At 44.1% G+C, this 12,402-nt stretch overlaps 1 non-coding gene across 1 annotated transcript; it reads right to left on the bottom strand.

The window, feature by feature from the left end:
- Positions 1-7,320: 7,320 nt before the first annotated feature.
- LOC116550508 lies at positions 7,321-7,461 on the bottom strand. Its single transcript, XR_004268460.1, has one exon. It is a non-coding gene; the product is annotated as a U4 spliceosomal RNA (small nuclear RNA).
- Between the last annotated feature and the right edge of the window lie 4,941 nt (positions 7,462-12,402).

Raw genomic sequence — 12,402 nt, 5'->3', positions numbered from 1 at the left:
GGAAGTACCGTAGAAGCCTCAGGGCTGCGCGATCACCTGGGCTCCAGTTCTGCTGCAACTTCACCGCCCTCATTGATGTGGCCTTTACAGGTGAGAAAGGGGCTGATGGGTCGCCTCTCTCAGGGCAGCTGTTCACTACCCCAGGGAGGAGGGCCATGCTGGCAATGGGCAACATGGTGAGACTCTAAAGAAAGAGCACAATCCCTGCCCATAGCTGATTCCTTCAGTTTCACTGAGCATTTACCTTATTACCTGGGACAGCTCAACAGGGCAGAAAGCCATTGGCTCTAAAGCCAGCAAACCTGAGTTCACACCTGGCTCAGATTCCCGCTGACTAGCTGGGTAGCTTGAGCAAATCAGTTAACGTCTCTGAGCCTTTTTTTTCCTCTTCTCAAAAACGGGCACAATACCTTCCACACAAGGCTGTGGTTTTGGTTTTAAAAGTGTGGTAAAATACAGATACACAAAATGTACCTTCTCTTATTTCTTTATTTTTATTTTTTTGAGACAGGTTCTTGCTCTGTGGCCCAGGCTGGAATGCAGCAGTGTGATCTCAGCTTACTGCAACCTCCGCCTCCCAGGTTCAAGCAATTCTCTTTTTTTTTTTTGAGACAGTCTCACTCTGTCACCCAGGCTGGAGTGCAGTGGTGCAATCTCGGCTCACTGCAACCTCTGCCTCCTGGGTTCAAGCTATTCCCTGCTTCAGCCTCCTGAGTAGCTGGGATTACAGGTGCCTGCCACCATGCCCAGCTAATTTTTGTATTTTTAGTAGAGATGGGGTTTCACCATCTTGACCAGGCTGGTCTCAAATTCCTCACCTTGTGATCTGCCTGCCTCGGCTTCCCAAAGTGCTGGGATTGCAGGCATGAGACACTGCACCCAGCCTCCCAAGTAGCTGGGATTACAGGCATGCGCTACCATGCTTGGCTAATTTTTTTTTCTTTTTTGCCATACCAACGAATGAGACCTTGGCTAATTTTTGTATTTTTAGTGGAGATGGGGTTTCGCCATGTTAGCCAGGCTAGTCTCAAACTCCTGGCCTCAAGTGATCTGCCCGCCTTGGCCTCCCAAAGTGCTGGGATTACAGGCATGAGCCACCACAACTGGCCTCTTTTTTATTTCTTAATTTTGAGACAGGGTCTCATCTGCTGCCCAGACTGGAGTGCAGCAGCATGATCACAGCTCACTGCAGCCTCAACCTCTCAGGCTTAAGCGATCCTCCTGCCTCAGCCTCCTGAGTACCTGGGACTACAGGTAAGTGCCACCACACCCGGCCAATTTAAAAATTTTTTGTGTGTGGCAGTAGGGTCTTGCTGTTGCCAGAGTTGGATAATGTACCTTCTTAACTATTTTCATGTGGATAGTTCAATGGCGTTAAACACACAGGGTTGTTTTTGAGGATTAAGTGAAATAGTGTATATAAAGCCTCTAGTGTGTAAACTAAAGCACAGTGAGTGCTCCGTGAATACAAGGCACCCTGTCAGGATTCCTCCAGCTAAATGTGGTGCACCCTGTTGTAAAGGAGAGCAAGAAGCCTTGGTGGGTTTGGGGCTGAAGTTCAATCTCTTATCACGGCCCGGCTGCCCTATCTGCAGCGCTGCTTACCGCTGAGTTGGTTTCTGTGTAGAAATGTCTTGGGAGGAAGAGGCAGAGGAGCTGGATGTCTCCGGAGATCTGTTTCCTGAGAGATCCACCCTCAAATATCCAATGGCCCTCATGGGAAAGAGGGAGCAGCCTTATCGGGGTCTTTCCAAATAGAAGAACTAGGCCAACGGGTGAAAATTCCAGGGAGCAGATTTCAACATAACAGAAAAAGGTCATCTCTGCCATGGCCTCTGGACCTAAAACATGGAAAGTCACTTCTCAGCCTTTAGGGTGGTTTTTGGCTCCTGTTTGGTTTTTTGTTTTTTTTTTTTTTTTTGAAATGGAGTCTCTCTCTGTCACCCAGACTGGAGTGCACTGGCACCATCTCAGCTCACTGCAACCTCCACCTCCCAGCCAGGTTCAAGTGATTCTCCTGCCTCAGCCTCCTGAGTAGCTGGTATTACACATGTGTGCCACCATTCCCAGCTAATTTTTTTGTATTTTTAGTAGAGACGGGGTTTCTCCAAGTTGGTCAATCTAGTCTTGAACTCCCGACCTCAGGTGATCCACCTGCCTCAGCCTCCCAAAGTGCTCGGATTACAGGTGTGAGCCACCATGCCCGACCTTTGCCACATCTTAAAAAGCACTATAGGCCGGTTGCCTTGGCTCACGTCTATAATCCCAGCACTTTGGGAGGCTGAGATGGGCGGGTCACGAGGTCAAGAGATCGAGACCATCCTGACCAACATGGTGAAACCCTGTCTCTACTAAAAATACAAAAAAAATTAGCTGGGTGTGGTGGTGCATGCCTGTAGTCCCAGCTACTTGGGAGGCTGAGGCAGGAGAATTGCTTGAAACCAGAAAATGGAAGTTGCAGTGAGCCAGGCGATAGAGTAAGACTCTTTCTCAAAAAAAAAAAAAAAAAAAAAAGCACTATAGGATCCAGCTCCTGGCTCCCTGTCCCCTGCTTCCTTATTTTATTCCCGACACTGCTAAAATGTCACCTGATTAGAGAGACCTTCCTGGCCCTCCTATCTAAAATAATACCCACCCCACCATCCATTTACTCAGCTTTACTTTTCTTCACAAACGTCACACACACACACCCTGACATTATATTATATACTTATTGACTTAAGTATCAGTGATATATTTATTGAGGTCAGGGACTTTGCTTACTCTTATTGTCTCCCAGGGCCTGGGAACATGCTGGGTGCATACACGGCTGTCATCAAACCTTCTAGAGCAAAGGAATGCCAAGCCTGTCCATTTACTGTGCTTTAATTTCATTGTTTGTACAATTTCCTACCCTCCCTCTCCCCAAAGTTAATATTTATCTTGGTTTCTCACTTACTTGGCTTTGTAGGCAACACATCCTCCAACAGCCCTTCAGGGTGTTAATACAAATGAATCAGATAATCCGCTGTGTTTAAACTCCCCTCTGCATGCAAAAGCAATGCAGGAATCAGAGAAATGGCGATAAAATATCCATATTGTTAGATATTGGTAGCCAAACATCTTTGACCACGGCCCATTCTCCGCATTAGACTTCCTCTTGGAATTGCCGGCGGCCCCTCCCGGGGCCCTGGGTTCCGACCACAGACTGGCAAGGCTGTGCTAATGCAGAGAACAAGCCTCTCCAGAGGGAGGAGGCGACTCACATGCTAGGACTTTCCCAGCATCACCAGTCAATAATTCTCACCTTCCTCCCCCGGGAAGAGGGAGAGAGTGGGCATGTGGGCTGAGAGAAAGGCCACAGTTACTCTTTCCAACACTTTTGGAAGGATGGAAATTCCTATTAATAGCCCAGAGAGAAAGGGAGGAGACAGAGGATCTTCCTCCTCCTCTATTAGTTCCTTTTTTTTTTTTTTTTTTAAGGCAAGTCTCACTATGTCCCTGGGGTTGGAGTGCAGTGGTACGATCTTGGCTCACTGTAATAACCCCATCCCAGGTTCAAGCGATTCTCATGCCTCAGCCTCCCAAGTAGCTGAGATTACAGGTGCCCGCCATCATGTCAGGCTAATTTTTGTGTTTTTAGTAGAGACGAAGTTTCGCCATGTTCGTCAAGCTGGTCTTGAACTCCTGGCCTCAAGCATTCTGCTCACCTTGGCCTCCCAAAGTGCTGGTATTACAGGCGTGAGCCACCACGCCTGGCCCTCTATTAGTTCCTTTTTATTCCCTCTGGTATTCACCTCTTGGAGCGCTACCTGTACCAGCCTGCAAGGATGACTCTCCAGCCCTATTACCCTGGAATTTTCCCTCATTGCCACCTTGTGAATTTCCTCACCTACCTCCTGCATTGCAGCCCCTGTTCCCTAGGTTGCATTTTAGTGGAGCACAGCCTGCAATAGCTTATACAAAAAAAAAAAAAAAAAGTGCATGGCACCAAAGTTCCCAATGCCTGGCAGACTGAAAATATCTTCACCCCCCCGGCCCATAATGATTAATAGCTTGGTTGGGTATATAGTCTGTGTTGGAAATTATCTTTCCTCATAATTTTGAAGGCTTTGCTCCACTATCTTTTTGCTTTCATTACTGCTGTTAGAAGTTTGATGTCATTTGAATTCCTTGATCTTTTTTTTTTTTTTTTTTTTTTTGAGATAGAGTTTCACTCTTGTTGCCCAGGCTGGAGCGCAATGGTGTGATCTCAACTCACTGCAACCTCCGCCTCCCGGGTTCAAGTCATTCTCATGGTTTAGCCTCCTGAGAATCTGGGATTACAGGTATGCGCCACCATGCCCACCTAATTTTTGTTTTATTATTAGAGTCAGGGTTTCACCACATTAGCCAGGCTGGTCTTGAACTCCTGACCTCAGGGAATCTGCCCGCCTCAGCCTCCTGGGATTGGGATTACGGGCGTGAGCCACCCCGCCTGAACTATTCCTTGATTTTTTTAATGTGATTGGCGTTTTCTCTGTGAAAGATTTTAGGAGCTGCACCAGTTTTCTGTTGCTATTGTAATAGATTATCAAGAATGTAGCAATTTAAAACAACATAAACTTTTTTTTTTTTTTTGAGACGGAGTATCGCTCTTGTTACCCAGGCTGGAGTGCAATGGCGCGATCTCGGCTCACCGCAACCTCCGCCTCCTGGGTTCAGGCAATTCTCCTGCCTCAGCCTCCTGAGTAGCTGGGATTACAGGCACGCGCCACCACGCCCAGCTGATTTTTTGTATTTTTAGTAGAGACGGGGTTTCACCATGTTGACCAGGATGGTCTCGATCTCTTGACCTCGTGATCCACCCGCCTCGGGCTCCCAAAGTGCTGGGATTACAGGCGTGAGCCACCGTGCCTGGCCCACCTTTTTTTTTTTTTGAGACACAGTTTCGCTCTTGTTACCAAGCTGGAGTGCAGTGGCGTGATCACACTCACTGCAACCTCTGCCCCCCAGGTTCAAGTGATTCTCCTGCCTCAGCCTCCCAAGTACCTGGGATTACAGGTGTGCACCCCCGGCTAATTTTTCTATTTTTAATAGAGACAAGGCTTTACCATGTTGGCTAGGCTGGTCTCAAATCCCTGAGCTCAGGCAATCCACCCTCCTCGGCCTCTCAGAATGCTGGGATTACAGGCGAGAGCCACCGAAACAGCCACACTTACTCTTTTTTTTTTGAAACAGAGTCTTGCTCTGTGGCCAGGCTGGAGTACAGTGGTGTGATCTCAGCTCACTGCAACCTCTGCCTCCTGAGTTCAAGTGATTCTCCTGCCTCAGCCTCCCGAGTAGCTGGGACTACAGGCACTCACCACCACATCCAGCTAATTTTTATATTTTTAGTATTTTTATATTTTTAGTATTTTTTCACCACGTTGGCCAGGATGGTCTCGAACTCTTGATCTCGTGATCTGCCTGCCTTGGCCTCCCAAAGTGCTGGGATTACAGGCGTGAGCCACTGTGTTCAGCCCAAACTTACTGTCTTAGAGTAGATCAGAAGTCCAACACGGATCTCACTGGGCCATCTAAGTGTTGGCTGGATGGATTCCTTCCAGAGGCTCTAGGAGAAAATCTGCTTCTACCCTTTGCAGCTTCTAGAAGCTGCCCACTTTCCTTGGCTTATGGTCCCTTCCTTCATCTCAAAGGCAGCAGCTTTGGGCCAAGTCCTTCACAGGCTGCCACGTCCAATTCTCCCTTTCATGCCTCTGTCTTCTACTTTTAAGGACTCTTGTGGTTACACTGGACCCATCCAGATAATCCAGGACAATCTCCCTGTGTTAAAGTCAGTTGATTAGCAACCTCGATTCCCTCTTGCCATAACCTCACAAATTCACAGGTTTGGGGATTAGAAGATAGACATCCTGAGGCGGGGGCAGTTTTCTCGCCTACCACAGGATCTTTGTTTATTTCCAGTGTTCTAAAATTTCATGAAAACATGCCTTGATGATAAGTAATTTTTTTTTCTTTTTCATGTGTTCACTGTGCTAAGTAATTGGTGAGCCGTTCATTCTAGAAACTCATGTTCTTCAGTCCTGGAAGTTTTCTTGCATTTCTTCCTTGAAAACTTTTATTTTCTTTTTTGCTTCCCTAACCTGCCCCCAGAATTCTTATTAGCCAGAAACTGAACCTCATGGTCTGTGTCGCTCATTTTGTTATTTGATTCCATACCACCTATTTCTTTATCTTTTTATTCTACCTTTAATGGAAGAGTTACACAATTTTATCTTCTATTGAATTTAAAAGTTTTGCTATGAAAATTGTATTTCCAAAAGCTCTTTCTAAAATAAATTAGCTGGGCACAGGGATGCATGACTGTAGTCCTAGCTACTTGGGAAGCTGAAGCAGGAGGCTCCCTTAAGCCCAGGAGTTCTAGTCCAGCCTGGGCAACACAGTGAGACTCCTGTCTCTAAAATAAATAATAAATAGGCCAGGTGCAGTGGCTCACACCTGTAATCTCAGAACTTTGGGAGGCTGAGGTTGGTGGATCACCTGAGGTCAGGAGTTTGAGACCAGCCTAGCCAACATAGTGAAACCCCATCTCTACTAAAAATAGAAAAATTAGCCAGGTGTGGTGGAAGGCACCTGTAATCCCAGCTACTTGGGAGGCTGAGGCAGGATAATCGCTTGAACCCAGGAAGAGGAGGTTGCAGAGAGCCAAGATGACGCTATTATACTCCAGCTTGGGTGACAGAGAAAGACTCTGTCTCAAAAAAAAAAAAAAAAAAAAAAGAATGAATGAATGAAAAGATAAAAAATAAGTTCCCTCTTGACAGAATGGTGAGAACTCATTGACTAATGGCTGTAGGGACATTCTGTAAAAATTCCAGAGGCCAAGTCTAAGAAATGGGGATGAGTCAGCCCTAGAATAAACACTACTCTATACTTACCTTACCCTAAAAGGGCTGTTCAAATGAATTCTCAAGTAAATTAAATGCCTGCAAAGAAAAGAAATCCAATACCCTTTAAAGAAACACAACAAAATCTAGCATGCAACAATATAAAATTTGCAATGTCCAGAGTAAAACAAATTACCAGATGTGTGAAGAAGCAGAAAAATATGACCTATAAGTAAGAGAAAAATCAATCAATAGAAACAAACCCGGAAATGATGGAGATGATGGAATTAGCAGACCAGGACATTAAAATAGTTGTAATAAATATATTCCCTATGCTCAAGGATGTAAGGGAAATAAACACATAAGCAAAGAAATGGAAGCCATAAAATAAGATCCAAGCAGAACTTCTAGGGATTAAAAGACAGTTGTTTTTTTTTTAAATTAATTAATTATTTATTTATTTTTTATTCAGTCTCTGTAGAGACTGTCAAAAATTGCCAATGCTGACCATATTGCAAGTCGTCATGGCAGGGTATTGGGAAAAGTTTTCAATTAGCAATAATCACCTCTCGGATAAACCTCATTGGCTATGATACTGCCACTGCGCAACACTAAATAAAGACAGTTTCTTTCTTTCCCTTTCTCTCTTTCTTTTCTCTCTCCCTCCCTCCCTTCCTTCTTTTCTCTTTTCTTTTCTTCCTTTTTTTTCAATGTCTAGCTCTATCGCCCAAGCTGGAGTGCAGTGACGTAATCAGCTGACTACAACCTCTGACTCCCAGACTCAAGCCATCCTCCCACCCCCAAGGTATCCTCCCACCCAAGCCTCCTGAGTAGGTGAGACTACAGGCATGCACCACCTCATCCAGCTAATTTTTGTTTTTCTTTTGTTTGTTTGTTTTAGTAGAGACAGGGTTTCACCATGATGCCTAGGCTGGTCTCAAACTCCTCGGCTCAGGCAATCCGCCAGCCTCAGCCTCCCAAAGTGCTAGGATTACAGGTGTGGGCAGCCGCACCTGGACAAGGTTTCAAATTAAGGAAAATAAAGACAATGTGTTGCCATCAGACTTATACTACAAGAAATGTTGATGGAAGTTCTTCAAGCTGGCAGAAAATTATACCAGAAGGAAGCTCATATCATCAGGAATAAATGTAGAGCATCAAGATGGTACATACATAAGTAAATATAAGTAACTATTTTTCTCTTAGTTAAAAAAATATAGTCACTTGTCCCTGTTTGTGAGTTCCACATATGAGGATTCAACCAACCTCAAGTCAAAAATATTTGGAAAAAAATAAAACTACAACAATTTTTATAACTATACATTTAAAAATACAGTATAATAATTATATAGTATTTACATTGTATAGGTGTTATAAGTAATCTAGAAATCATTTAAAGTAATATGGAAAGATGTGTGTAGGTTACATGCAAATATTATACCATTTTACATAAAGAACTTGAGAATCCTTGGATTTTGGTGTTCATAGAAGGTCCTGGAACCAATCTCTCATGGATACTAAGGGGCAATGGTACGTAACAGAAAGTCAGGTGGTAAATGGACCTGGTTACAAGGTTTCTGTATTTTTTCATTACGTTCTACTATATTACTTTTTAAGTAGACTGAGAAACATTAAGGCTATATTTGTCAGTCCTGGTATGACCACTGAAATCATAATGCAAAGAAATATAGCTAAAAAGCCAATGAATACAGTAAAATGGAACTCTAAAAAATAGTCAAATAATTCAAAAAAGGAAGAGACCAAAATGTATATAGGCTGTGTGATTTCATTTATATAAAATGGAACTAACTGGGCACAGTGGCTCATGCCTGTAATCCCAGCACTTTGGGAGGCCAAGGCAAGTGGATCACTTGAATTCAGGAGTTTGAGACCACCCTGGCCAACATAGTGAAACCCTGTTTCTACTAAAAATATGAAAATTTGCTGGGCATGGTGGCAGACACCTGTAGTCCTAGCTACTTGGGAGGCTGAGGCAGGAGAATTGAACCTGGGAGGTGGAGGTTGCAGTGAACCAAGATCATGCCACAGCACTACAGCCTGGGTGACAGAGGGAGGAGGAGAGGGAAGCCGTGTGTGGGGGGAAGTTATTCCTTGATGATATGCTAAACAAGGGGTGAATTATTCATGTTTCCTCTTTTTAGACCATATAGGGTAACTTCCTGATGTTGCCATGGCATTTGTAAACTGTCATGGGGCTGGTGGGAGTGTAGCAGTGAGGACGACCAGAGGTCAAGCTCGTAGCCATCTTGATTTTGGGAGGTTTTAGCCAGTTTCTTTCTTTTTTCTTGAGATAGAGTTTTGCTCTTATTACCCAGTATGGAGTGCAACGGTGCGATCTTGGCTCACCGCAACCTCTGCCTCCCAGGTTCAAGCGATTCTCCTGCCTCAGTCTCTCAAGTAGCTGGGATTACAGGCATAAGCACCATGCCCAGCTAATTTTTGTATTTTTAGTAGAGACAGGGTTTCTCCATGTTGGTCAGGCTAGTCTCAAACTCCCGACCTCAGGCGATCCACCCACCTCAGCGTCCCAAAGTACTGGGATTACAGGCGTGAGCCACCGCACCACACTTTTTAGCCAGTTTCTTTACTGCAAGCTGTTTTAACAGCAAGGTCTTTATGACCTCTATCTTGTGCCGACCTCCTATCTCATCCAGTGACTTAGAATGCCTGACCATCTGGGATTGCAGTCCAGTAGGTCTCAGGCCTCATTTTACACAGCTCCTATTCTAGATGGAGTTGCTCTGGTTCACACGCCTCTGATATAGCAATTCTCCCACCTCAGGGGCCACAGGCATGCACCTCCATGACTGCCTATTTTTAAAAAATTTATCTTTAGGCTGGGCATGGTGGCTTACACCTGTAATCCTAGCACTTCAGGAGGCTGAGGTGGGCGGATCACCTGAGGTCAGGAGTTCAAGACCAGCCTGACCAACATGGTGAAACCCCATCTCTACTAAAAATACAAAAATTAGCTGGGCATGGTGGTGGGCACCTGTAATCCCAGCCACTCAGGAAGCTGAGGCAGGAGAATCACTTGAATCCAGGACGTAGAGGTTGCAGTGAGCCAAGATCACACCATTGCACTCCATGCTGGGCGACAAGAGTGAAACTCCATCTCAAAAAAAAAAAATCATTTTTATTAAAGACAAGGTTTCACTCTTTCGCCCAGGCTGGTCTCAAACTCCTGAGTTCCAGCAATCTCCTGCCTCAGCCTCCTAAAGCGCTGAGATGACAGGTGTGAGTCATCACACCTGCCCCTCTTCCCCTCCTTTCCATTTTTACTGTCACTGTCTTGGATTAGGTTGTCATCCCTCTGTCTTGGACAATTACGAGAATCTCCTAAAGGTTTCCCTGACTCCAATATCATTACCCTCCAATATCTATGCTGCCAAGGAACTGTTATTAAAGTGCAAAAACCTGATTATGTTGTCTCCTCTTTAAATCCATCAAGAGCTCCTCTGTTGCTTTCAGATTAATTTCCAAAGGGCCTTTAGCATGTCAGGAGGAGGAGAGAAGAGTTGGAGGTTTTAGAATGTGGATGATGTCCAGGAGACAGTGTCTAGTTACATCTTAAGAAAACAGTACCCGGCTGGGTGCTGTGGCTCACGTCTGTAATCCTAGCATTTTGGGAGACCGAGGTGGGTGGATCACCAGAGGTCAGGAGTTCAAGGCCAGCCTGGCCAACATGGTGAAACCCCATCTTTAAAAAAAAAAAAAGAAAACAGTACCCAATCTGGCTTCCTTCAGCCACCCACTGATGACTTTGCATTGCTCCATTTCATAGTCATGCTTCTTAAGAAAGTTGCCTCTGCGTCATTTCAGCTCTTGTTTGTTTCTTAACTTATGGTAATTTGGCTTATGTCTCTAAAACACCAGAGAAACTACTCTTCTAAGATCACCAATGGATACTTTTCTTTACATTTAAAAATGTTTAATTTAGAAATAATTTCAGATTTACAAAATGTTGCAAATACAGTAAAAAATAAAACCCAAAACTCACATATACTTTACCTAGCTCCCCCAAAGTACATCATACATAACCACAATACAAATAACAAAGCCAGGAAATTAACATTGATACTATTGACTAATCTATACACTTTAAATTTTGTCAATTGTTCTGCTGATGGGACAGAATCCAATCCAGGGTCACACATTGTGTTAGATTGTGTATTAGATTGTGTATTAGTCCAGTCTCATATGGCTAATAAAGACGTACCCCAGACTAGGTACTTTATAAAGGAAAGGGGTTTCATTGACTCAACAGTTCAGCTGGCTGGGGAGACCTCAGAAAACTTATACTGGTGGTGGAAGGGAAAGCAAATGCTTCCTTCTTCACAGGGCAGCGGGAAAGAGAAGAATGAGAACCGAGCAAAGGGGGAAGCCCCTTATAAAACCCTCAGATCTCATGAGAGCTTTTCATTGTCATGAGAATAGCATGGGGGAATCTGCCCCCATGATTCAATTACCTCCCATTGAGTCCGTCCCTCCTTGGACTACAATTCAAAATGAGATTTGGGTGGGGACACAGCCAAACCATATCAAATTATCTTGTCACCTTAGTTTTTTTTTTTTTTTTTTTTTTTTTAAACTGAAATCGTTCCTCAGGCTTTCTTTCTGTTTGTTGTTCTTCTGATTTTAACACATTTGAACAGTACTGGTCAATTCTATTGTTGAGTGTCCCTCAATTTAGGTTTGCCTGAATTACTTGTGATTAAATTTATTTTCAGTGGTGGGCAGGATAATGCCCTCCCCCTACAACAAAGATGTTCACATCTGAATCTCTGAAATCTGTAAATATGTGAGATTATATGGCAAGGAGGAATTAAGGTTGCAGAGGGAATTAAGGTGAAATCCGGAATTAAGGTTGCTAGTTGCTGGTATGGATAGATTAACCCAGATCATCATGGCAGGCCCAATAGAATCACAAGAGTCCTCATACATGGAAGAGGGAAGCAGAAGAGACAGAACTAGAGAGATGGCAGCAGCGTGGGGACTCAGCCTGACATTGCTGGCTTTGAAAATGCAGGAATGGGGCCATGAGCCAGGAATTACTGGAGGGCTCTGAAAGAAAAGGCAAGGAAATGATTTCTCTCATAGAGCTTCAGACAGGAACATGGTCCTGCGACACCTTGATTTTAGCCCAGTGAGACTCATTTCAGGCATCTGACTCATGGAAGTACAAGATAATAAATTTGTGTTGATTTAAGCTATTCTGTTTGGAATAATTTGTTACAGCAGCAAAGGCAAACTAATACAGATTTTGATACATGGAAGTGGAGTGCTTCTGTAACAAACACCTAAAAATGTGGAATTGAGCAGTGAGAAGAGGCTGGAAGAGTTTTGAGGAGCTTGACAGAAAAACCTGAATTGCCTTGAACAGGGCTGTTAGTAGAAATATGAATGTTAATAATTCTGCCAGTCAAGCCCCAGAAGGAAGTGAGGGACATGGTAGAGAAAACATATGTCACCTCGGAGAATACCAACATCATCACAAACAAGCTATTGGTAGAAATATGGATATTAAAGACAT

The sequence above is a fragment of the Sapajus apella genome, unplaced genomic scaffold (genome assembly GCF_009761245.1).
Source record: "Sapajus apella isolate SASKATOON/1434 unplaced genomic scaffold, GSC_monkey_1.0 scaffold7, whole genome shotgun sequence".
NCBI classification, from domain to species: Eukaryota; Metazoa; Chordata; class Mammalia; order Primates; family Cebidae; genus Sapajus; species Sapajus apella.
This window is presented reverse-complemented; position numbering and strand designations above follow the sequence as displayed.